The sequence below is a fragment of the Amblyomma maculatum genome, unplaced genomic scaffold, assembly GCF_055883805.1.
Source record: "Amblyomma maculatum isolate TAMU_Amacu unplaced genomic scaffold, ASM5588380v1 scaffold_13, whole genome shotgun sequence".
Classification (NCBI taxonomy): Eukaryota; Metazoa; Arthropoda; class Arachnida; order Ixodida; family Ixodidae; genus Amblyomma; species Amblyomma maculatum.
The window spans coordinates 6,243,998-6,267,200 of NW_028146738.1; positions in this window are offsets into that span (position 1 = coordinate 6,243,998).

A 23,203-nucleotide genomic window follows, 5' to 3' on the forward strand; every position below is an offset into this window, starting at 1 on the left:
GACGAGAGATAAACACCAAACGTTTCCTTGCGAGACACGAAGTATGCTTCGTTACAAAGTACCCATTCTGCTCGAAAAAAGTACACCGCATGTGGGATCCAATTAGTTGCATTTATAAACCACCTTTTTAAATAGGAACCCTTTAATCAACGCCGACTTGCAAATAAGAACTGTATTGAATACGTACAGGCACGGAGGAAAGCAAACAGAGCGCGCTATATCATTCTACATGGATTCCTTTCTTCCGTACTGGATATGAAGAAGCGTTATGAGCCCTTGAGAAAGCGCACTATAGTTTCCACTGACAGCCTGTACTAGCCACAGCGGAAAGTCTCCATCACGCAAGCTCTGAAAATATTATAAGGAATAATTGGAATGATTTATTTTTTACCCATGGCTTTACGGAGCAGTAACTTTCGAAATTAGCTTGGATTACAAGGGTAGCCTTAGGGGAGGGCTTCGCATTATAAGTTCTTCCACCAAGGTGCCTTGAACGCTTTCTCATATACCGCATGTCCCAAGAAAGATAAACCAAGGACTGAAAAAGCAAATATGTGAGGAAGGCGAAGGAAATGTTTCGACCACGGCTGCCAGCCGTCTTACACATTGCAGGTATTTTCATTTTCTAAATGATAAATCAGCTATCTGAATAGTTTTCTTCTACATGACTAAATACTGACAAGACATTAAATAGGGTTCACAAAGATGGAAAGCAGCTTCCGAAGCCCCTCTTCCGTTATTTGCCATAATGGAAACCTGTGCCTCGCCGCAGTCGTTAGGGTTAATATAGAATATCGAAGAACAAAAGCCGCCGTAGAACAAAACCGTGAACAAAAGAACAAAAACGCGAGGAGCAACTAATTTCCCTCGTTATTGAAACCCGAGAAACAATTGGGTGCTTCTCGGTGTGCAATACCGAGAGGAAAGAAACCAGGTACTCGTGGCTGGAGAGACTCTCCTGCCTCTACCGCCCTCTAGATGTACTTACTAAGGCCTAGGCTGGCGAAGACAAGACCGAGCTGAGCTAGCCGTCCTCTCAAAATCCGAGCGATGGCATAACACGGAGTTGCAGGGAGGGTGTCATGGCGGTAACGAAAGCTGCACCGAGTCCAACGCATATTGAACGGGCTTTCAATTTTGTGAACAGCCGCCTGAGACTAAATTCACGCTAGGTGGGCAGAACTTTAAAGAGAGCCCACAGTTCAGTAGCGTGCAAGCGCCTCCTGCTCACATCAATTGTTTCATTAGGCATCTGCTTGGCTGAGGTAATTTTATATTCCTGCATACGGCTAGAAAACATGAAACCTAAGCCGTTATAAGGGTCTCGCCAAAACATTGCCGTAAAATCAATCGAGTACGATCGTTACTAGCATGCGTATCGTATCGAGCTAAAAATGACATTACCTTGCGATCTGTTTCTGTGTTGGAAGGCTGTCTCCTGCACACTAATCACTGGCTTGGTCTCGCGACGCCCTACTCTTTTTTCTTGGGGGGGGGGGGGGGCACAAACTGCTGTGCGTATCCTCGAGATTCTCGCCGTCGCACCTTTGGACAGCTTTCTACTGCGCCATACTAAGCTGTTAATTTATCACCTTTGCGCAGCAGCGATATCCATCAGCGAGTTTAGCACCGCGAATCCTGTTATCTAGATGGCGTAGTCTCAACTTAACCGAGAGCACCAGATGTGCTTACGAGGAACGTTACTTTATCATGTTAGGGTCAACCAGAGGGAAGGCTGCTAGCGAATATTATTCCACGACAAAATACCAAGCTAGCATGTCTCGCTCACGATGTAGGCGTCCTGCAGGCATAAACTGCCGCTGAACGTGGGTTTGATTTAACCGCTGTTGTAGGGCTCGCCTCGGGGCGTTACTCTTTTGCCGCCCTCATTTGTATCTGCCAGAACGAAAAAACGATTCTTCTGTTTTTTTGTAACAAGAAGACGGCGGTTTCACTCACGTACCAGCTGCTGAGTTTCCACTAAACATTCTTGGAAGGATAGCCAAAGTTCGTATCGATTCAGGAACATAAATATAATTCAACGTATAGTATACAGTTAAGCACGCTCGTATTCAGCGCTGCTAACGGAGGGCCATGTATATAAATGAATGCAAGCAGTATGTTATGATAGTTTTGTTCCGTCCAGAGAAGAGTTGTGGCAAATGAATTTAGTGCTTGCATGTCTGCCTCGTTAAACCGGACGACTTCGCATTGGAGCCAACAGGAGTATCAAGCCTAAGTAGGCATATTCAGTACCTTCCTGTTTCAATTCAACAAAAGCAGTTTGGTCTGAGAAAAAAACATTAGTTTACTGGTTTCTCGAGAGCAGAGAAGCTTCACAATTTAACGGAGCTCAACTATACCATGTGATTTATAATATGGTAACGAACGAAGTATTCAGTGATATGTCGAATGTGCTCAGAGGAGGTGGGTGAAAATTAAGGTTGCCCTTCTAAACGGGGGTTAAGTTAGCATGCCCCAATGCTCCTTCATTACAAAAAAAGGCTACTCTCGGATTGGAGTCAGATCAAATACAGGCCTCTTGTGCTTCTGTAGGTGGAGAAAACAAAAATACAGAAGCGCCCTTTACTAGAACCGAGACGACCACACCTTGGCACGAGTTTCAACATGGGTAAAATCGAAGTGCTTATTCACACGTGTCTACCTACATGTGGCATCTGCACTGCATTGCATTGAATTAGTGATACTCTGATTACGATCTAGACCACCATCTATGAAATGAAAGCCGCCGCACGCACGCATGGGTCGGACGCACGACGGGTTCATCTTCGTATTTGCGTGATTCGACTGGTGAGGTCAGGACACCTAACAACTTTAATGAAACGTTAACCCCTAGAATTGTTCACCGGCTTGTCCTTTTGCTATAGGTTTTGTACTGGTTGCTAATGCACAGAGGAAAGCTTTGAGGCCGTGCATGCTTTGGTCATACTCCCAATTACGGTGTTCCAACACACCACACGCTATGTCTAGTATATTTATTCCTCGTCTAACTGCGCCACATTCGCAACCAGCGACTTTGAATACAGCACATTACCCACCTGGCGACGCGTGGCACCATGGCGCGTCCAGTGGTATCCGACTGTTCGAAGTTTTTCTAGTGACCATAATGTTATGATGTTGTTAACAGAGTTCTGAAAACAATCCAATTTTTGATGGTTTTTGTATAAATCTTTTATTTCATCTGAGTAATCCTCTTTGTCATGTGTCCACAAAATCAAAGCATTATACCTGGGTAACGTTTTATGGTGAAAGCGTTTAATGCCTCGTACTCGAGTCCGGTGTTCTGTCCCACTATAGCTGTCAATCTATCTGACTTAGCCACGCCGGGCACGTGAGAAACGTATCTTACTTCTCCTTGTCTAGCATCCTGTCAGAGCGGTTAGCATTGGGACCGCAACCGCAGTTAATGGTAGATAGCAACCGAGAATGGTAGTTTGTAGTAGTTAGTGCTTGTGACAGTAAAGATGATAATGACAGAGATGACTGGTCCTGACGTCACCAGGCGATTGACGCAAATACGAAGCGGACCCCGGTGTGCGTCCCACCCATGCGTCCGTGCGGCGCCTTTCATTTGGCGCTTGCTCAAACCCCGCAACACACAGCATACAGAAGCAGATGCAGTACAGCAGGCATCAGTGGCGTTTCAAATTGGTTTACAGGAAAGAAAAGGCGATGTATCTGTCACAAAGGTCCGTGGACACCTTAACTGAGCCGTAAGGAGAAATAGACGCTCAATAGATGCTTCTGCCTAATCGCACTTAAGTCTTAAATTGTGCAGTATGCTTTCTGGTTTACTTTTCCACAAATCTTTCCCCTTCAATACCTTGTACAAAGCCTCCAGGGTGGACCAACTGCGTTAGAATACCGATTTAAAATCCTTTGTCTTTGTTATGTTCGATGTCAATCTTTCTTTCTCGGAGACAGTATTTTCGGTCATCAAGTTTTGTGGTGTAGCTTGAAAGCGCAAAGAATATGAAAACTAAAAGTGCATCAATGTAGAAAAAATTAGGAGGACATTTAAGCTCCGCAGTGAAGTTTATCACAAGGTACCGAGCCAAAATTTAAAGCTCAGCTTCACCCATCCAGAATGTACCGTATTTGCCAAAAGTAACCAGGCTGCCCCTTTGCTCCTCAGCCCTGTAATTAGGCGTTCTATAGGACATGCCAAATTATGAATCACCTGTGCGGAAAAAAAGCCCATCACTCATATCTGTAAAGACAAATGTTTTCCTTTTGAAATAGATCAAGGGCTCCAAACACAGTTTAGAAGGAAACCCTGCAGCCTGGTTACTTTTGGCAAAGACGGTACGTGCCTGCGTACTCCAAGAGTATAGTGCAGGCTACAAAGAACAGTGGAAACTGTATTCTTATTCCACTTCTCTGCCGCAAATCAGCAATCCAAGATTGCAGCTCCTCCCAACCTTATCATATCATGTGAACTGAAGCCACACAGGCGGTAAAAGATTCAGTACCCACGCTAGCGGTCCGCAAACCAGCTGCCGGCATCTGCTTGTGATTTTTCACATAAATAGCCGACCACTACGCCGATGAGTGCAAGGAATTTTATTCCAGGAAACTTTTTTATTGTGTATGCATTTCAGTTTATGCACTGCAATGTATACTAAAAAAGAACATATAGCTTTACTGACCTCCTTTTCGTTGTGTTTTATTTTTTAGTGATGCCACCCGGCACTTCCGTTGCTGCAGTTTTCAGGAAATGGCAATACGCCCCTTCAACTCCAACGCCGGATGTTGGGATGAACGGGGCATTTAACGCTATCTCGTTAAAGTAAAACAACAAACAAACCCGTTAAAGTCGACGTTTTTAAATCAGATCTATCATTAGTGAACAAACTTACAAACCACTAATGTCGAAGAGGAAAATGAGCGGCTGGAATATAACACGAAGAAATCAGCTTCAGAAGCCGGAAAGGTAGCATTGAGAAAGAGACACTCACAGGTGAGCACAAGTTTAGTTCTCTGCTGGGACCAGCGTTGTAGCCTCTGGTGACATTTGAGTGGGCAATTGCTTGCCAACATGTCTTTCTCCCAGTGTGCTCCTGGTGTCTCTTCGCTCTGAAAGACAATCTTTTCATCAGCTTGTGGCATGCTGCTGCATGGTAGCAACCGCACCCGATGAGCTGGGCACGACTTCTGTGACGTCCGCCGTGCGGTTACTATGTAGCCGCAGTAGAAGTGGTATCTAGTGCTTTTAGATATGTGTATATGACATACTTTGCCACAAAGTTACTCGCAGCAACCCGCAGAAATGTCTTGTGTTTCTAGGTTGTAGCGGCTCAGTTCTTGCTGCTTTAAATGCACCGTTTTCTACTAGGCTTTAAATTAGGCTTCCGCAACGCAATACTTTAGTTTCGTTTCTTCCTCTTCTTCTGGTTCTTGTTCTTCTTCTCGGCCCAATAAAACGTGCCCATGCCACATGGAAGAATGGCGAATGTGCTGTGGCATATAAAAGGAAAATTTCACACGCGATTCCGACAAAACTGATAGCGCCAAGCAGGAATTTCAACGATAGGCTCCGACAACTTGTTCTGTCTCCTAACTGGTCCTCGTACAGCAAGGTGAAAAGCGATTTCAAATGAATTATTTTTCTGAATGCAGCTTAAATGGGAACACACATCCATACATGGCCTTAAGTGATTTTGGTGCAGTGAAGTGCGTATCGTCATCATTAAAACACCCTAACATTTCATGCCGCCTTCTGGCTGTGTTGACCACAGATTTCACGTCTGTTTACATCCAAAAGATTCCATAATGCAACAAAAAAATGGAACACACCGCCATAAAAGATGGCAGTAATTTAATTGCTTGTTGTAAATTGTAAATAAATAAAAAGTAAAAAAAATCAGACGTAGGGTATTCGAATAGTTCTCGCTGGTCTTCATAAAAATATTGCGAATACCAAGGCATTGCGCCACAAATACCGCGGGAGTGAGCAATTGTAAGCGTATTTATCGATTTCTCCTTAAAATTTGTTGGCATAAAATTTCTGCTATTTCTCGCTAGGTGACACCGCTCCGACGAGGGGCCAGTTGACAGCCGTGTGGAGCGGGCGCGTGTTTCATCAATCCTCCGATTGCACGTGGCTACCGGAAACGGACGAGCTGGCGACAGCGGGAGCTTCCGAAAGCGTCAAATAGGTGAGGTCTTTCTTTTATTACTTTATTCAGTTTTCAGCTAGTTAGGTTAGGTTCGCATTCTTGGTCTTCTCCTTCATTCCTCTGGGACTGGCGCCCCGTGGCTGACAGCCATCCGTAAGTCCGCTCACGCTACTCTAGGTCTGATTCGTCGCATAGCTATGCCCTCTGGCGGCGCGCGTGCTCACACGGCCAGCCAGCTTGTTCGCCCTGTCCTCCAGGCGCGTATAACCTACCAGGCGCCAGTTTCAACGTCTCACCCGCAGACAGTGGGACTCCCTTGAGGCCATCAATCGTGAGGCTATGCGTGCCTTAACATGTCTCCCCCGTCTAACACCCATACCAGTACTTCAGGAGTACGCCCAGCTAAATACGCTCACTGAACTCATTGATCAGCGGATGGCAAACAGAGCTGGCAAATAGTCTTTACAACTCCATCGTTTAAAGACACTACCTCTTTGGTCGTACTGCCAGCTCATGGACAATCGCCCCACTGCTCCCTCGTCGGTATCATCCGCACACCTGTCTGAAGGGTGCATATTATATACCGATGCATTACATACTGCAGAGCGAGGAGTTGCTTCTGCGTATAGCCCCTCTCATCCGCATCTGAACACTCACGTGATATATACCGCGGATACGTGCACCCCTCTGGCACTGGAACTTCAAGCCATTTACAATGCCATTTATTCCCTTCCGCCCGTTCCTACATTCAATGCAGTTTATCAGTACACCGACTCTCTTACTGACCTTAAACAGCTTCAGGCCGTTCGACACACATTTCAAATAACACAGTCCATTCATTTGCTCTGTTCAAAGCACCCATGTCCTGTGCGCATACACTGGATTCGCGGCTATGCTCGCGATCCACATAATATTCAAACGGATGCTATGACGCACATAAACACATCAGGCGATCCGCCACCTTCCCCTCTTCCCCCAGATCCGTTCCTGTCCAACATTTCCGATTCTGAAGTTCTGCGCCAGCGAACACGCGCTCTCATTTCTCCGTGTTCGCACCCTCTCCTCCGTAATTTTACTCAGCAGGAGGAGGTATCAATGCGCCGGATTCGGGCTAGGGCGGCTCTGATCCCATCTGTACTACGTCGTTGTGATAAAGATCTGGCAGTGACTGACAGGCGCCCTCACTGTGACATTGCACCTGAGAACTGTGATGTGCGTCACTTGTTGTGGATGTGTGCAGCAACGGCTCCAGTTAGACAACGGCTACTCATGAAGGTGAGCCTGCGGTGGAACCGCTATTGTGATTACCAGAAGTGGACAATGGACAATCACTAAACCGCCAACCTCTGCGAATGCCTAAGTGCAACTGGACTTCACTTTTTCTTTTAACTTACCATTCCCCCTTTCTCAACTTATGCCTTGTGGAAAACTTATCGAAAAAAAAAGAATAGATTTTAGCTCTTTGTCCTAGCGGCCTGGTTTTTCTTGCCGGACGCTAGGTTTTTCGGCGTTCATTCTTTAACTATTTTGTTAACTTGTTAGATGACTATTCTTTTTTCTAGGTTATTAGTTTTCGCAGAGTTTATTTGAACTCGTGTTTGCTAGTCGTTTTTGTGTCTTTCCTTGGCATAATGTATATTCTGAGAACTCATGGTAAAAATAGTTCAGTTGATAGAGACTTAAGGTGTGCAATCAAAAGAAGGTTAATTGTACTCAGTGTGAGGCGCAGGTTAATCTCAAGGAAACACGTTTCGACTTGGTAGAGGAAGCGGAAGGCAATAACGTTTTGTGCTGGTGTTGCATTCTGTGTGCGCGCCTAAACAGATTTGGACTAGAAAACGTCGGTCTAGTGTCGCGTGTTAGAAAATGAATCAGGTTTATTAAGAGCAGAAAATCAGGAACTGCAGCGATAGCTTCCTCAAATAAAAAACAAAAATGGCAGACATTGTCCTTGGAAGCATCGAGGACAGACATTCTAATGCGGGCTACGTGGCTGGGTCCAGTACTGGCATGGAGGGCAAAAGCAAAGCAGGTAAGGCGGAGCCGCACCTACAGAGTTATTCAGAAGTAGCTACTAAGAAGTCGGGAAAGAAGGAAGAATTAACGAAGAATGAAAATCCCAGAGATAAGGACATATATATATAACCCAAAGCAGGAGCCAACAGTTGGGAGGGAGAGAGAGAATGCCCAGATGCTTACCGCAGTGGATTCCAACATGAGCAGGTGCAGTGGAGATACCATGGAACGAGTAGAGGGTGATAAGCGAGTATTAATTGGAACCTTCCCAGGAATGACAATGAGAGCAGTGCTGAAAGAGAGCAAAAATAGGCGGTCGGAAAATTCCTCAGAGCGCCATATGGTGATAGTAGCAGCTGAGCTAAACGAGATCCTAAATGGTGACGCTGCAGGACTGGTGGAAAGTTTAGCAGCTAAGGGAGTTGACGATACCAGGGAGATAACACACCAAGCGCAGATAGTTGTATGCACAGTACAGGAGGTGCTAGGAATGAGCGGAAAAATTGAAAAAGACGTGGTGACAGTTAATCAGGACATAAGAAAGTTAAGCCTGGAGCAGCGTTTCGGTTTGGTTGAGGTAAACATGGAGGTGCATAGAGCAGGTTTGGCAGGGCTTCCAGCGAGATGGCATCCATTTTAAGAGAAGGGTAGGAGTAGAGATCGGCTGGCACCTGGCAGGCAGGGCTGTAGCTTTTTTAAGGGGTCTGCGAGGGCTCCGTGCGCAGGGGTAGTTGGAAGTGAAGCAGAAGAAAGCTTAATAACGGAGGCTGAGCCCAACAAAATGGCAAAGAGGAAGTCGAGAAAGAAAAGTACTAAAAAGAGATTTAGCACTAGGATCAGACACATAAACATGCAAGGGGGAAGAAGGAGAGCAAAATGGCTAGAGATAGGACAGCAGTTGAAGGATGACGAATTAATTGTGTACGCTCTATGCGAGACTAATCTCAGGGATCTAAAAGATCCTCCGCTTACAGAAGGCTACGTCTAGGAAGGGTACAACAGAGCGAGAACAGAAAAAAGGGGGGAGGGGGAGGTACACAAAGGAACAAATTGGCAAATAATAAAATCATCTTTCAAAGAACATATCTGGGCATGAGGAACAATTTGCCGGCATAAGGACATGGCTAGGGGTAGTTAATTTAGGAACAGGACACCAATGCAGGCAGGAAAACAAGGATCTCATTGAATGTCTCAGTGATGATATAAGCCAGTTTGTAGCCGGGGCTGATATAATTCTACGGGGGGACATGAACGGCCACATCGACGATCTGGATGGATACACGGATTATAGCGGGAAGCTAATGCTAGATTTCTGGGAGCGATACAGCCTAGTAATTGTAAATAGAGAAACAAAATATGAGGGACAAATCACGTGGGAATTCCGGAACAAGCAGACCACCATTGACTACTGTCTAATCGCAGGATATATAGCAAGCTCGCAAAAGTGGAAATAGACGAAGATGGGGAGTGCAGTCTGCGGAGTGATCATATACGTATTACTCTCCAGATAGGAAAAAAACGAGCATGATAGCAACTGCACCCCGTTTCAAAGGGGATGCTCCTATAATCCATGCATCCATCCATCCATACATCCATATATACGTCCGTCCGTCCGTCCGTCCGTCCGTCCAACCATCCATCCATCTGAAAACTGCTGACAGCAATAGTGATCGAACGAAGTCACGGTCCCGCAAGGGTAATGACCTCTCGACTGAAGTGGCAACTCGACCATCATTAGCCACGCACTATTGAGAGTCGTCAATCAAGAATCATCTTAAAGGCTGCTGAGGATGCACATGTCGCTTGCAGTGAATTGGCGAGAGCTTCAATTATTGACTATATTTGTGTTTGCTTTTGCGGTTATAATCAATTTGAACCTTCAGCTCAGAAGATCAGAAAATATGCACTCTGCTGACTTAGCTACCCGTATAGAAATCTGGCTTGAAAAATATTTCTTTAAAGCACCACCTCGGCTGGTGAAACTTTTGTGGAATTACTTTGTGACCGATTTCCTAGTGAAACTTCAAAGTGACACACTATTTGAGCTACAGGGGTAAACAGTTTTTTTTTTTGCAAAGCAGTAATTTCTCGCGATTTCAGATCCATCCTTCTTTAAAGAGATTGAAATGTATGACAAACAGAAAAAAGCATTCGCGAGAAAAATATAGGATGATATTTAAGTATACAAAGAACAGGTTCGATTCAAGTATTACGAGAATTTTATGGATAATGCATGAACTTTTTAGCAGCTTTTATAAGGTGAGATCAGATTTCTTACATAGATTTCTCACTAATTCTAAAGAGAACAGCATGTTAACACTACAAAAGAAAAGAGACGCATATCCCATTTTCTACATTCTTTTCGTCTTGATACCTTTAAGTGATAATAATAGCGGCGATTTGAAATTAAATTCAATAATGATTAACTAGGAAGATCAAGCTATGCACCTTTCTTAACTCCGTGGTCTCTTTCACCAGGTTTTACAAGTGTTATGCTAGTCAAGTTTATTATCTTAAAATTAGATGGACGCTTCCTGAAATGTTATATGGTTATCGCGGTTGCCTCTTTATTTACGTAATGCGTTATCCTTCGCATGCTTAACAGAAGGTTATATTGGCCAAGTGGCGGAGGTGTTCGTCCTATTTGAGGTTCTTTTCGTTATTTTTCTGCGGTCAGTTCTAGACTGTGATCAAAATGAAGCAAACCACACAAACATAAACACCCTCCAGCAGTGGTACGTGGCTCAGTGCGGTGCAGTTAAGGGCTAGCTGGTCAGGCACAAAGTAGGTCGGAAGAACGTAGCACTCTGATGGTGCAAGAGAAGGAGAAGGCAGTAGGGGCAGGCCTTTTCAAACTGAATGAAATGATATTTGAATACTTCCCAGCAATGAGGAGATAAGGTGTGAGTCTCCACGATTCGGTTGCCTTTCGAAATACATGCCTTAACTGGCTTGGTAAAGAGCAGAATAACCTTACCAACTGGTATTGCCTAACCATATCCCGTAGGAGCACTCGAGCTGACGATGCTCTGGCGCATGATTTTGTCGCGTGATCGCGTGGCGCGTCATTTGCCGCGTGATCGCGTGGCACGCGATTTGTCGCCAGGTGACGCACAAATAGCGGAAATATTATCAAAAGGAATAAGAGCGCATTTAAAGCCCTTCGTTCGCTTCGCTTGTGTGGGGCACTTTATTAATACTCAATACAAAATGTCTCTGCCCTCAAGATATCTGTTCGTATCCACTAAGTTTAATTTTTTCAGATTTTCTTTTTACAATTCACAACAATAAAATAAATTACCAACAGCTGTCCAGGAGTGTGTTCTAGTTTGGGCTGCATTAGGCGATGCGTTTGGCTCTTAATAGCCGAAAACCAGGCGTGAATAGGGCCATGAGGTGAAGTAATGACAACGTTTAACACTATGCAGTAACCTTCAGCATAATCATTTCCTTCCTTCAGTGAATGTATGCACCTTTAGGTTGCGTTCATATGGAGTGTATGTTACTTTTAGTTAGCGTTGAGAGACACTTTTCCACGACAACCGCCGTTTAACAGTGCTCCTATGGAATATGGTTTGGCAATACGCGGATGGGCACTGCTGTTCACACCGAATGAAATAATAGGCACTTTTAGTTGGGCGTACCTAGTAAATATGCGTACGTATCGCTCACTGCGTAAGCGTGCGCTGCAAACTTCGCGAACACGACACTTTTAGTTGGACATGCCGCAACGTCCGCCACAAGCGATGTGCATGGTAGCGCCATCTAGGGACAATAAATCAAAGCACGTGCACGCTAGTTTGAAAAAAAAAAACATTGACCTATTGCTGATGAGATGAATAGTCGCACTATCAACCTTTTTATTACAAGGAGAAAAACTACAGAAAGTTACGGTGTACTAGAATGTGGGGTAGTTTGTTCAGGTGCCGCCGCTCTCCATGCATAGGGGAGAAAACCTGGGCCAGGGGGCGCTGCGCCGCTCTGTGCGTCAGCGCCCTCCATGGAGATCCCGTCAAAACCTACGCGCAGTGCGGCCGCGTCGTCTGCTCCCCGCCGCATAGAAAAGCATGCTGTCGTCTGCTCCGCGCTCCTCTCCTGCACGTGTTTGCGCGCGCGCGCTTGGTTGTTTCTCTCCTCCTCCGGCCGCATTCTGGCCGCCGTCGCGCTCCAACAAAGGGGCAAGAAAAAAAAACTGGAATGAAAAAGTGACGGCGCGCTTTTTCGCAAAACTCGTGAAAGTGTTTTTCTCTCTTTCGTGTTGAAACGATGGTTGTCGTTTTTTTTTTTTATGTATCTCGTACCGCTCGTATCTCGGACCTCTGTTTGTAACTGGCGGTGCCGCAGCAGCCATCGCAGAACCAAGTCGGCCTCAAGAAACAGATATATGTCATTATTGCCATCACTCGGCGCTTATAAAGGGAAAACACATACGTTAATCGTCCTATCCTCATACGCGATCCTGCTTCGGGAGCTCAAAACTGCGCATTCGCTAGAGGAGATAACTGAACTAGGGATTGCACAGCGTAGCTGTGGAATTAAGAAGACAAAGGTTTACTTGGAGAGATGTCCCCGCCTGCATGAAAAGTCGTCAGGCATTCCCTCGCTCTTCGTCTCACGGAGAGAGGAAACTGCTGAAATAATGGCGTGCCTCGGCTTCTCCTCAGTGATTCAGGTCGTTAAGAAACCTCTCATCGTTAAAGGTAGATAAGTGATTGATTTCGAATGGCAGCGCCACAGCAGCGAACTCCCCCTGACCGCTGCCAGCAGGAGCCAAAGGGTAAGGCGGCATGCTTTGTGCCTTTGTAGGGAACGCGTCCTAAACGCGCCGAAAGCAGGCACCATGGCGCCGGCAGCATCGCCTAAAACGTCTGTCCCCAAAGAATTGAATAGGCCCCTTTCAAGTGAGCAGTCACAAATGAAAAGGAAGCTCCCCAACCAGCGCCCGGAGCACTCGTCGCTGTGTACACGCGTATCAATTCTCAACGAGAAGGCTGGACCCTTCATTCTCTGAACAACATGGAAGAGACATCAAGAGGTGCCGCCTCAAGTCCTTCAAAATACCTGTCGCTTGCCTCTGCCTTCGAATACCGAATTCGCGTTCATGATTTTTTTTTGTCTGAGCCTGCCAACAAGCGCTCTTTGAAAACAATGTCCGCGGCGATCAATTAATCATAATTTCTCCCTTTCGAAAGCACCGATAAAAAGCGTGCCTCCAGCCAGCCTCTATGTCAGCCGGGGCACAGAAAAAAGCAAAAATAAGAAACACCACTGGCAAAGAGCGCCGGCTTTGCGCGCACAGACGCACGACCACCCCCCCTCGTCCTCACTCGCCTGCTCCCGCTCCGCTTGCACGTGCGGCTGCCTGTAGCACGCGCTCCCGAGCGAGCGGGCTACGCAGACTCCGCAGGCAGCCGCGCGCAGCGCGGGCGCGGATGCGCGTAGGTTTTGTAGTTCCTCTCCGCTCCGCTGGAAACCGAGCGCTGGCGTCGCGGAGCAAACTCCAGCTTTGGTTCCCTATTGGCGTGAAACGGCGCGCGTGGAAAGAAACCGTATTTGTGCGGCGGCGCTGCTGTAGCGTGGGCTGTCGGGGCTGTCGGGCTGAGCCGCTCGCTCTCTGCTGCAGATAACAATGCTGCAGATAACCAGCGCAATCGTCGATAGTCCCTCTTTCCTTCTTCCCCTCCTTTCTGGCAGCGATGGAAGAACTTGAAACTTTCAGACATTTCATTCGGCACCGGGTCGTAGTAGCTGCTTAACGTCTCCACAACTTCTTTGTAGGTAAGGTCGTTAGGCTATCGCGGAGCTACCTTCCCGTTCAAAATTTCTATTGCCCCGCCGGGGTGGCGCAGTGGTTACGGCGCTCGACTACTGCTCCCAAGGACGCGGGATCGAATCCCGGCCTCGGCGGCCGCTTTTCGATGGAGGCGAAAAGCAAGGCGCCCGTGTGCTGTGCGATGTCAGTGCACGTTAAAGAACCCCAGGTGGTCGAAATTTCCGGAGTCCTCCACTACGGCGTCTCTCATAGCCTGAGTCGCTTTGGGACGTTAAACCCCACAAACCAAAATTTCTATTGTCCTTGTTCCAAGCGCCGCTACCAGCAGGGCTCTTTTCTTAGCATCGTCTATCAGATCATTCGCTTCGAAATAATCTTGAACCTTGACAAGGTACGGCTGCCACTTATCTTTTTCGTCTTCGAATTCCGATAGCCTGCGTGCCATGGCTGATCCTTGGCGGTGGGTTCCTTATGCTTGGCTGTCGTGCTTGGGCGTATTGCTGGCTTCCTTGCTGCAGCAGAATCTTCATCGCCACTGTTGCGATCTACCGGCCAAAGGCTGGCAGCTACACGATGAAAACCAGGCAGATTCGCAGAGCGAAAAGACGCTTTATTTCTGGCTCGGACATATATAGAGAAGAAAAGAAAGGAGGGGAAGAAGGAAAGAGGGACTATCGACGCATGCGCTGGTTATCTGCAGCCCTCTCCATTCTCGGTTGCTGGGTGGTGACGGTAAACGTGGTCCGTGCCCGTTTTCTCGCGGTTTTTTTTCTGGTGCTATAATAGCTGCTGGCCGTCCGAGAGTGTATTAATGCCGAATCGTCGGCGGCAACGGCACTGCTTTGCACCCGGGTGCAATACAGGCTAGCACTGGACTGACGGTGAAAAGCCGTCGCTTTTTGCTGTTCCGAAAGATGAAGCGCGCAGGAAGGTTTGGGAGAGAAATTTGCATCGCAAAGACAAAACCCTGGATGAAACCTCCTCGGTATGTGAACTTCACTTCGAGCCGTCGTGTATTCTCAGAGACTATGTGCACATTATAAACGGAGAGGAAGTCCGCATACCACGTGGGAAACCGGAGTTGACGCCAGACGCCGTGCCGACGTTGCTTCCGAATGCCCCTAGCTACTTGTCAAAGAAATCATCGCAGCCAAGGCCTCCGAGGAAGCGCAAAAGTGCTCTGGTTGACTCGACCGCCACCAAAAGAACACGTGCTGACGGAGAAACGGCTGAGACAGCCCAGTTGCATGCTGACCACGAACCTGATATGACTGCCACTACAGAGGCAACTTTAACAGAAGGCTTGCTTAAGCTTTGTGTTTCTTCCGCTCATTGGAGCTGCCATCGAATTCCTAACCACGAAGGGGTGGTTTACTGCAAACTTAAAATGCGTGAAAACGAGGACATTTTATCCGAGCGTGCGGTGATTTTCTGCCAAGACGGTATGCTCGGCATCGCATATTCAGCGCACCTCTGTGGGCATCGCATTGAAGCAGGGCGTATTTATAGCTGCGAAGAAGCGGAGAGTATTTTAATGAACATTGACTCGTACGGCCTTTGCAGAGGTGCTTTGGAAATGTCAAGGATGCCACTGTCTGACCTTACAAAAGGCCTTCAGCTGCAAGTGGTCATCAGAGATGACACGTACTACAGCAATCATTGCGCAGGGAAAGAATTATCTGAAGGTATATACCACAGCTGCTGGCACTGTACGGTGTTATGTGTGTGATCAATTTCCCTTTTGCATAGTTTTATGTAATAATCTGTTATTTTGCAGGGAGGCCCTGCATCTCATGCCGGTAAACGAGGAAAACGCTGATGACGAGGCAAACAAGACTAAAGCGCTCTGTCAGGAAGCATATCCAGAGTGCTTCGCAGAGACTTCGTTTGGCAGTACAAAAAAAAACAAACGGCTATCGTGTCGCTATGCCAATGTTCAGAAGAAGTTAAAGGAAATGCAAGATGAAAATGCGTGAAAACCTGATGAATTGCTTGAAGCGCAAATTGGTGCTTTGCCCCCTAAGCAGCAAGAATGTGTGAGGCAGTGCTTTTCAGCAGCACAGAAGAAAAGTTCCAAAGGAAACACTCAAAGGACTGGATATTAGAATGCATATTAATGAAAATGAAAAGTGCCAGGCTATATGAGCATGTTCGCAGGCATAAAATTATTTCCCTTCCCAGCAAGAGTACATTAAAACGTTATTTCAGACTTTACAAAAGTGGGTTTGGCTTCTGCCACTAGTCCTGTCACAGCTAAAGAAGACAAGACACATCAGTGACTTCGAAAGACGCTGTGGCCTCCTAGTAGACGAAATCAAGTTGTCTCAGCACCTGAATGTGACGTCTACAGGACACATTGAAGGATTTGTAGATATGGGCCCTTTCAGCAGTGAAGGACAAAATTTTCCGTGTGACCACGGCATGGTCATAATGTTTGAGCCCTTCACCGGGAAGTGGACACAGATCATTGGTGCATTTGCCACTAGTGGGAATGCAAAAGCAGAGATTCTTGCAAAAGTGCTGATAGAGGCAACTATTCTCGCAGAAGCAAATGGTCTACTTGATTTTGTAACGTGCGACGGTGCTTCATGGAATCGGCGCATGTGGAAACTTCTGGGAATTGGCGTAAAGAATGGAAAAATCACTTGTAGTCTTGAACATCCCGTAGATGCATCCCGCCGGTTATATTTCTTATCTGACTTTCCTCACTTGCTTAAATGCGTGAGGAACACGTTGCTGCAGCATCCCTTGAATACTCCACAGGGCATGGTAAGTGCTGGTAGTTTTATTTCCATTACATTGTTTTTTTCTAATCATGGTGCATGATGAAATGGCAGAAAAGTTTGTTGTAAGAGTGGTGTTCTATAACAATTTGGGGTATAAATTATGCCCATTGTGCGTGCTTTACATTGTTTTTATAACTGTTCCAGGTCTCCATTCAGCCCGTAAGACAAACATTTAAAATTGACTCCAGCAATATAATCCTGAAGGCGATGCCGGGCCTCACGTCTGTGCACCTGCAGCCAAACAGTTTTGAGAAAATGAGAATGACCTTTGCCTTTCAGCTGTTTGAACACCGCGTGATAAATGGACTTTTGTTTTACAAGGACCGGCTGGAAGCATCTTGGGGAAAAATTGAGGCAACTGTAGAATTCTTTAGGTAAGGAAGATGCCTCGATAAGAATACTGTAATTCGTTTGCATTACTAGCAAATTATATTAGAGTACATCGGCTTGCGGTAAATGCCCCAGCAAGAGGCTACCTAGGATCAAGATCTTGTTACTGCCCTCTAGCAAAACGTGAGTCCTCATGCGCCTAAAGTATATCGTTTCATTTCATGTTTGCAATCAAGCAAGTTCCTTTGCTTCCGTACTTTATGTGACGATGGTTTCAGCCCTTCTGAATTTTATGCTGTTGCAGGACAATCAGCTCCCTGATCAGGATTATGGCTTCCCGATTTCCAGCTAGAGCTCTCCATCCAGGCTCCAGGAGTGTGCAGGCCCTAAAAGATTTCCTTAATTTCATGTCGTGCTGGGAGCGTCACGCAAATGGAGTTGGCGGATTCCTGAGTGCCTCCACAGCTGACGGACTTAGGGTCACAATATCAAGCACATTGGCTCTACTGGACCATCTCGGAAAACACAATTTCAAATATCTAATGACGGCGAGTCTCAGCCAGGATCCATTGAGAAGTTTTTCGGGATTGTCAGGCAGTCATGTGGCTCAAATGATCACCCGACGCCAACACAATTCCTGATCGTCGTGAACTGCCTCTCGTTTTATAACCTCGCAAAAGCAGTGAATGCGGGCAATGCAGAGGGTAGTGAAGAAATAAGCTCTCTTCTTGAACCGTGCGATGGCTCCACTCATGAAGCCAGAGTTATCGAGTTCGATAATGCAATTGAAGCGGGGAACCTGGACTTGGTAGACCGCATGCTACAGAGGCTTCCGTCCGATCATAAAGGATACGTTGAAGAAAAAAGTGATGGTCGGCTAATATATTACATGGCTGGCTACGTGGCCTGAAAGTTCCACAAGCTAAATGACTGCACAAATTGTAGGCACCTTCTTTTGCTTATCACAGCAGGATCTACACAATATTCCAAGTTCACGGACCTTTGCGACAGAGGTGGGCTTCTGCACCCATCTCAGGCGTTGTATATTGCAGTGAAGAAACTACAGGACATATTTACTGCCTATTTCAGCAAGCAGTGACAGTGTAGTTGATGTGATGCTGCTGGCAAAGAAGCACTTCGACTATACCCTAGGCTGCAGCCAGCATACAGACTTACTAACAGCAGCAGTGGTGAAATTCTATGTCCTTACAAGACTTCATTTTTTTTGTCAAAGGCATCAACCAGTCGCGAAAAGAAAAGCGAAAAAAAAACTGCATGCAAAAATCAGTCGATGTTCGTAAGTTTGCAACCGCAGCCGCCTGATCAAGACTTGGTCGCGATTTCGAGGTCACGCTTTCTGCTCGCTGCAGTATGTACACAAGCCTGTAAATAAACAGTTTGCTCATCACCCTTGTGTTATTACTTTCCTCAGCAGCAGTCCGGCAGCAGTGTCCCCTGTAAGTTCGTTGTTTCTGCACATATTACAGCTGATGGCAAGAATGAAGCCGAGCTCTGAGCGAAACAGTTTGAGAGAGTCTGGGACGGTTCAGGACTTCATCATCATCATCATCGTTATCAGCCTGATTATACCCACTGCAGGGCGAAGGCCCCTCCCATATTTCTCCACTTAACCCGGTTCTGTGCTAGCTGCATCCACTTGACCCCTGCGAACTTCTTAATCTCATCCGCCCACCTAACTTTCTGCCGCCCCCTGCTACGCTTTCCTTCCCTTGGAATCCAGTTTGTTACCAGGACTTCAGTACTATAATAATCATCCGCAGCCACACTAATTGATTGATTTTGTTTGCTTCAACCACTACGCGCAATGTTTCTTTTTTCTTTCAATGATCTCATTACTATAAAATTACGCGTAGTTTTATTTCCGCAATTTCGGCTCAGTTTAGCGGTCTTCAGCTAGTCGTTGCGTTTTTTTTTTGACCGCGCGTGACTTTCATTATTGCATTTAGTTTTATTTCTCGTGCATGTACGACCACGAACATTTCGAAGGCACGCTATGAGGTGCTCGCGGTTATAAAGCGAAAAAACACGGGTGCGATGTACGAAAAGCGCTATCGCGTATCGGAGGCGGCGCATGCAGTGACAGCCCATGCTCCGGTGGCGCCATCTCGTGGCTTTCGACATCAACAGCGGCAGCTCCAAGGCCTCTCTGAACACACTACCCCTTATTCTAGTACACTATAAGAAAGTGAAGAAAATGAACGCCATAAGCCAAAGCGACAAGACAGTTGAGAAGGAATGTCGTTGCTATGACGACCACACACACCGCTTACAGATAGGCTTAGCATCTTGAATCGCAAAGTTATCTAGAACACTAGGGATATTTGTAGCTGATACCTTTTCGTGTGGGCGAGAGTGAGTGTAATAGAAGATAATTCCGCCATTTCGAGCAAGTTATCGCGTCGCAGAAAACAGCGGCGAGGTGTATTTGTTCCGAAGCGGGCGGCCAGCGCGCCGCCATGTTGTCAACGCAGCTCGCAAAGCCCGCAGCAACGGGCGTACGCCGAGATTTGATTCGTGAGTGCGCCCGCAGGACAGACCGCGTTACGTACGGATCTGCGCATGCTCATTCGTTACCCACATCATCGCTGCGTCTTTTTTTCAAAACACGTGCATAACCTTCCCAACTGCTATGATAAGGTGCTATTAAAATTTATAACCTAATTGTAGACATGAATTGCAGTCTTTGGATGAAACATTCCGCTTGTCATCTGTAAAGGATGCTTTAAGTAAAAATGGATATTTATGATCTAACGATTCTATATTTCCTATGCAACTGAGTGCTCTTTGTTTGCAATAACTCAAGCCTGTGAATGTTTCTCGTAGTCGCAGCATCCTTTCTGGGCCTCTTACTAAAGGGCACAATTCATGATGGAAATATACAGCAAGGAAAAATCTTCAAAGCCTTCAGCCTACTAGATGACAGTCTGTCCAAACTGGTCACCGTGGGTGGATTCATGAAGGATAAAAAGGAAGTTGATTGCGTGAACGCGAGTGTCACGCGCTGCATTCGAAACGTGGCTCGCGTAGGAGCTGCGGCGGTGGTGACAGATCTAGCAGGGGACTAACCGAGTCAGAAGACCAGTTTCCGAAGCTTGCTGCGCACTAACTCCCAAATTTCTGCCCAGGAGAGACATATATGTCCAGGCGCACGGACGGCCCCCTTGGGTTAACCAACGTAGCCCTAGCTGACAATGTGGCCAACACTTCTGACAGCTGCCCCACAACCATCTCCGCGAGTCCGATCTGGAGGCATTCTGGGGAGCCCGGAGCATTATGTCTCTGCCCAGGAGACCTGGATGCATCTACCGCGCATGGCGTGAAGCGGTCCAGCTCAACGAAGTGGCCCACTGGGAGCAGCCGGCTGCTTTGAAAGGAGCCCGGGGTGATGCTCCAGTGTCAGCGCCGCCGTGTACACTCGGGGCACGAGATCACCGCCGAGAACTGGCAGCAGGGCCGGTAAGATTCGAATTTAGACAAGATACTTTAGTTCCGCAACCCTGTTAGTTATGCACCGTAGGGCAGCCGTAAAAGCGATAGAATACCTACTCAGCAATACCGCTTCTCATGGCCAGAGTGTAGGTTGCTAGAGCTGTAACATTTGGTTTTCAGTGGGTGCATGGGGCGAAAAAATAGGGTTGGTTGGGGGGCTTAAAATTCAGCTTTTATGGTATGACGCCACAGAACTAACGCGGCTTGACAGCGCATCCACGTGTTGATTCTTGTTAGTGTTCATGAACTTTACCACTGGCTTAATCAATGCAATATATGCTATCTCTGTTATATAATAATAATTGTCCAAGTGTACTGACGTCAGCTTAACAAAGCCGCTCGAGCGTCCCTGTGTCACCTTGGGGTACAGAATCTCCGACTCTGAATGTGAGGTTCCTGGAGTGTTCGATGCCCTTCCTATCAGTATTGAAAACTTGTTACGGCAGCTCTTACCAAATGGGCGATGGCAAGTGACAGCGTGACGTCGTTAAGCTCTAAGGCTTAGTAATTCCCGTCTATATCAGCTGGCATCCCCGTCTGTGTCAGCTATACCCATAATTTTTCTCGCAGCGCCGATGATGACGCTGGCAACGGGAACGACTGAATCCTACCATAAATACCGGGGATGGGCGAAAGGTTACTTGTCCAGTAGAATTCTCCTTTGAAGCACGTGATAATCAAAATTCAGTCGCACTTGCACCTATAACTTCACAGCGCACGTTTTCGTTATTTTGTTCCTGAACGTACGAGAAGTATCGCCCATCCCGAAAATAGATATCTAGAAAGAAAAATTTTACGTTCGCTTTCTTGCCGCCCGGACCTTTTCAAGCCTTTGGTAAAGCAGCGCAAAATACTCGCGGCATTTCTTCCATACAGCGGCCGAATCATCCTTGCAACTTCCGCTTCATCCCGACCAAGAAAAATATTTACTGCCCGTGGCAGATATGTCGGCCGTGAAACCTAAAACCAAAAAGGATGGCTAACTGATGGTGAAGAAGCGCAGACTTAATTTGGGACATTCAACCCCATAAACCAACTAACCAAGCAACCGATAAATCTGGCACTATGAAGCAGGTAGGCCGTAGGCCGGTGAGTATGCTTCCCAGCCAGACGGATTTCGCCGCTCAGTGAAACTTAGATGTTAAATTTCTGAATATGATATCAACTTTTCCTTATAGTATAATATACTGTTATTACTTCACCTTTAGTACATCGCTGAGTTTCTGGTATCTCACAAATGCTCCCTGAGATTCGTCACATAAGCCCCATATGACGGCTGTACAAAAGCGCGACTGTTACCTACTACACGCCTGATAATTAATGCGGCTTGAAACGCACGTAGCCGCGCTCTAATCCGCAAATATCTACCAGAATTAATAAATGGGGTGTATTTGGACCGATTAACTATTTTAAACTTCACTCGATCGCTTCAAACGATCTCTACACGTTTTTGGCTCATAGCATGTCTAAACATCTATTGAGAGTTTCATTCTGACTTCGTTTGCTTAGATAAATGCTTTTTCTATTATAGGTACGATCCGCATGGAACATCATACAAAGTCAGGTTGCTGGTCTGAACAGTTTCAATAAAGGCTTCTGCATGCGTCATGTACATAGTTCGTCACATAGTATTCTCATGAACATCTTAGTTTTGTTTGAACGGGGCATGTTCAAAGCTGTGTGATGTCAGCAATATCCTTTAAAAATACTGCGTCACAATAACCTCATGCAGATTTTTGCATACTCAACTGAAACAAATGCATAAAAAAATCGGATTCTTCCTACGTTGAATGATATTTGTTTGAGGTATGAGCTTTTAAACTGTGAGAACTCCGGGGAGCTCGCCCTCAGCTCTGATGGTGTCTTTGCAAATGCAGAGCAGTCCGCTCCGAAGACCAAGCCAGATGGCCCGTTCAATGGCAACGCGAACCTGCTGGCCCCACAGCGTGGCGAGGAGCACGATGCCCTTGAACAAAGCTTCTACTGCACCGAAGATGTCGCCGGCAACAAAGACACGGTTTGCCGGTCAGAAAAGACGCTGGTTCTGATGCAAGATGCACTGTCGTCCCTGGTGTTTGGTGGAGCAAGCAGCTTCAAAGGCAAGAATGACCCCTCCACATGCGTCAACAGGTTGACCCTTGCTTCCAAGAGCATGGACTTGACGTACGCCAATGCCTCCTCCTCTGCGCACGACTGCACTGATGCGTGGACAAGGATGTTCCTCCACTTGTCTCAAGACCACGCTTGGTGGCAAGGCCATGGACATAACTTGCACCAAAACATGTTCCGAATTCTGCCTTGCTCTAACTGCTTCACCGGAGAGCAATTTAGACTTGCTACTGTAGTTCCGCAACTCTGGTTGGGTTTCCACAGGAGGGACAGCCGAGAGAGAGGTAGAATACTAGCCCGGCAATACAGCTTCTGATGACTGCAGTGGAAAATATTTTGGGTGGGGTGCTTAAACTCCGCTTTTAATGCTATATCGTCACAACATTAACGGGGCTTGTCTGTGCCTCCACGTACGAATTTTCTTCACCGTTCATTATCTTTGCCTCTGGCTTAGTCAATTAACTATTTGTTTGTTATCTCTACTATCTAATAATTATTCCCACGGCATACAGCTGTCAGGTACAATGTTATGTCAGATA